Source organism: Haliotis cracherodii, unplaced genomic scaffold (assembly GCF_022045235.1).
Source record: "Haliotis cracherodii isolate W230 unplaced genomic scaffold, xgHalCrac1.p SCAF_19, whole genome shotgun sequence".
Lineage (NCBI taxonomy): Eukaryota > Metazoa > Mollusca > Gastropoda > Lepetellida > Haliotidae > Haliotis > Haliotis cracherodii.
Window position 1 is genome coordinate 16,396,707 of NW_027266274.1, and position 4,031 is coordinate 16,400,737.

At 39.1% G+C, this 4,031-nt stretch overlaps 1 long non-coding RNA gene across 1 annotated transcript; it reads right to left on the reverse strand.

Annotated features, from left to right (window-relative positions):
• Window positions 1–232: 232 nt before the first annotated feature.
• On the reverse strand, window positions 233–3,749 carry LOC139467155 (uncharacterized). The gene is made up of 4 exons (XR_011653641.1): window positions 3,533–3,749; window positions 3,022–3,058; window positions 1,803–1,874; window positions 233–1,047 (listed from the first exon to the last, which is right to left on the reverse strand). It is a non-coding gene; the product is annotated as an uncharacterized lncRNA (long non-coding RNA).
• Between the last annotated feature and the right edge of the window lie 282 nt (window positions 3,750–4,031).

Consider the following 4,031-nt stretch of genomic DNA (forward strand, 5'->3'; position numbering starts at 1 on the left):
GCACATAAACCAAATATGCAGTCCTTTGGTAGAATTCAACATATCATTGACCAAAATATGGAAGTAATGTAACCAGTATATGTATAAGAGTTACTAAGACTTCTGTAGAAAAGGCAATTTAAGGGAAAATGTAGTATATATAGATCACACGCGACCTTTTTCCAACTTCGACCCCTGCCCAAAGGAAGAGTTAGACCACAAACAAACTTTTTGTCTGGTTGTGACTTTAACCTTTGACATAACAGATCAATGTGTCATCAGACGTTTTCAGAGCAAAGGAAACATGTGTTATTTATCTTGAGATGCCCAAGCAATGCATGGTTTCATAAGATAAGTGTGGCTATTAAACTGAGGCAAAATCATGAAACATCCCCAATTACACAGCTGGTAAATGAAACATAAGCAACAATCAAATTATCAATTTCTTTTATTCATATGCCTATAGTATATCGCACATTGAACAGTGTTCACATGATGGTTCCTGATGCAGTATGCAATTTCATCCTATTCTTCAATACTCATAACAGAGGGTGATAACTGTTCGCTTGACAGTACCTACGGATTATGTTCACCAGTTCAGATAACTTCCTTTCCCTCAATCCTCCTTTTCTTTCTATATTGCCATGGATGAACAGGAACCAGGATGAGGGGATACCAGTTGGACTCTATCTCTGCTGCATTGTGTTAGTAGAATTGTGAACTTTCCATTTGGTGTTTGGGTCCACATTTAAAGACAATAAGTCCCATTTATCATTCCTTTCAAGTGTTTACAAGAATTTCCTGAATGTCCTGGAAGAATTACACTCCAGCTTGGCATTGGTTGGTCTTCTCACATTAGCCAGACCAGCCTTTGTGTGTCCCAGTACCATTTGGCATACAATTTCTCGGTCGGCCTCCATTGAAATAACAGGACCCTCATCATCGCTGTCTGCAAATCACCTCTGATATCTGAAGGGGTGCAGCCTCTGTTTAGGACTCCCTTGTCTGGTCCTTCCAGACTGTCAACCTGGAGTACTCATCCAGGGATCTCAAGCAGGACTTCAGTTTCTGCAGCATTATGTAAAAAGATTTTAGCAATCAAAAAGAATTGTTGCCACATGTACTTACAGATAGAAGGCAGCAAAATCACTTAAGTTGTCATATGTGAGTCTTGTTATATGCTAAACATTTCAGATAATCACATCTCAAATCTCAACCAGACAAACCAGTGACTAATGTTATGAACTCGGTCCAGACAAACCGATGATAACTATTATGGACAATATCCCACATCACTGTGGTATGATTACATGTGATCAATGAGCCTACTCAATCACAACCTTATCTATTAATGAGGCTTGGAATGCTGGGAATCTTTTAAAGAGATGTCATTTAGTGATTGTTTCAACTCATCAACATGGAAAAATATATATTCACAATCCTTGTCATATAGCCAAACTATTGCTGGATGCAGTGTTAAATAAATGATTTGGCTTTAACACTGCTTTGAACAGTATTCCAGATATATCACCGCATGTTAGTTTGATGTGGGAAGAAAGTCCTACGTGATGCAGGTCTTTGATGAATCCCACGAGTATGTGTATAATGCTGACAAACCTAGCAACAAAATCGGGGAGAACCAGGATTTGAACCCATGACTATAGATTTCTGCTAAGCACAAGAGATGCAACTCTGCACAGAAAATTGTAGTGCCTTAGATAATAGGACATCCGTGCCTACAGCGATAAGGAACAAACTGAAGACATATTTGCAAAATAACCATATGAACCAAACAGAATAATTTCAAAATATTTACCACTCACTGTTGCTCTTCTATGGTCTTTCTTTGCATTGATGCTGCACGGATGACTGTCTCTTTTATTCATCCGGACATTCTACAAACATAAGTAGCATTCACATCACAGAAATGTCCAAACTGTACATGTTGTACATTTGATTCAAATGAAAAAACCCCGGTTGTGATTCCGACTTAGAACTACACTAATCATAATAATTCATGTCAAACATTCAGAGATGACATTTATCCCCATATTTAACAAATGTTAAAACAATATTTTGACAACAAAGTCAGGGTCATTCAACACATACATTACATAGGAAATAACGTGTTCGACAATGCAGAGAGATCCTCACCGAGGTGAATATCATTCCATGAATTATTGCCACATTTTCTTGAAATGCAGATTAATGCAATGCAGTATTTACTTTTATTTCTAGGCTATTTGTTTGGCTTTTCCATGGCACTGTTTTGACAGAGATCTAACCTTGATATGACACTTTGTTCAGAAATGATATAAATAAGAGAATACTTTATTATTCCAGAGAAAATTTGGGTTACATAGTAAAAGCACAGAGAAACAAGTATAAGATTCATGATTTAAGTTAAATACACTCGACCCGTGAAGATTCCGGGGTAGACTAGGTCTTCAGCAACCCATGCTTGCCGTAAGAGGCCATTATGCTTGTCGTAAAAGGCGACTAACGGGATCGGGTGGTCAGACTCTCTGACTTGGTTGATGCATGTCATTGATCTAAATTCCGTGGCTCGATGCTCATGATATGAATCACTGGGTTGTCTGGTCCAGACTCGATTATTTACAGACCGCCGTCATATAGCTGAGTGCGGCGTTAAACAACAAACCAACCTAAATACACTCATACATACACACACAAACACAACATCCAAACACCAGGGTTAGAAATTGGCACTAGTCATTTTGACATTTTAAAGGTTTTGCTATATGCTATCATTTTAGGACTAGTGGACTGAAAGTGTTAGTTTCTACCGCTGCAAACACTAATCAACTAATGAATTGAGTGGTCAGACTAGGTTGTCATCATACTCTGAGGGCATGGATCTTTGCTGAAAATAACAATCACTAGATTGCCTGGTCCATGTTCAATTATTTACAGGCTGCCATCACAGAGCTGGACTATTGTGAGTGTGATGTTTCACATTACATTGAAATATACCATGATGAATACATGTAGTTTGTATTTATCACAAACAAAAATACTCACTCAATACTTGGTATCCTCCCCACAAACCCTGAACATGCTGAAACAGAAAACAACTAACTTGTCTTTATCCTTTCAATGTTTCAGTGTGAATTTGTTAAAGATTGATAAGCTGTCATTATTCATTGTAATCCATATCTCACTTTCAGGTGGTTCAGGTGGCAACACATGATTGGAATTGAATGCCACGTTTTGTTTGACATGCACTTTGCCAGATTTATACCCTTGGTAACTAACCCTCATCATCAAATCCCAGCGTTATGTTGAGAATAAGGACACGACCCTTAAAAGTCCTGCACATGTAGCTCTTATGCAATCCCAAATAGAAATATCATGTCACAACAAACACTTGATCATAATAATAACAAAGGGTTTCCGAAAACAACAAAACTAAAAGGGCCCTTGACGTTTACAGTAGTAACATGGAGATCAGGAAAATATCTAAATCAATCCATTCCATAAGATCTCTGTATAGAAATCATGGAACATTATGTCTCGAAGCCCTGCTACGTACCTGGCATCTGCAAGCTGCTCTTCCTTCCTTCGGCTGTCAATCGAGTTTTCGAAATACTTGACGTCCTCGTTGTGGATGGCTCAGGTGGATTTCGACCGGGATTTCCGAGTTAGAGGTGATTGAGAACAATGTATCGATACACGAGGTAAGCATATCGCAATCAAGCATCACGGTGTACATCGATTACACGAGGTTTGAGTGTTTGTTTACATTTGTGTTCCAAAATGGCGCCCTCGGCCATACAGGGAATTATGGGTAGACTTGCTTGTCCCGGAATAACACGAGTTGGTCACGAATGACGAGCGGTCATTTCTGCAGCAGTTACGGAAAGAGACGAGGTTGGCCGATTACAGTTCATACAGGCCATATTGGGAGCGGCGGGGATTTCGACAGTGTGTATTAGGAAGTATACCTATGTGGTGTATGGAATATGCGTTTGCCTACCATGCCAGGCAGTGTGACAAGTGATATCCCAGCGGATGTAATATTCCTACAGCAG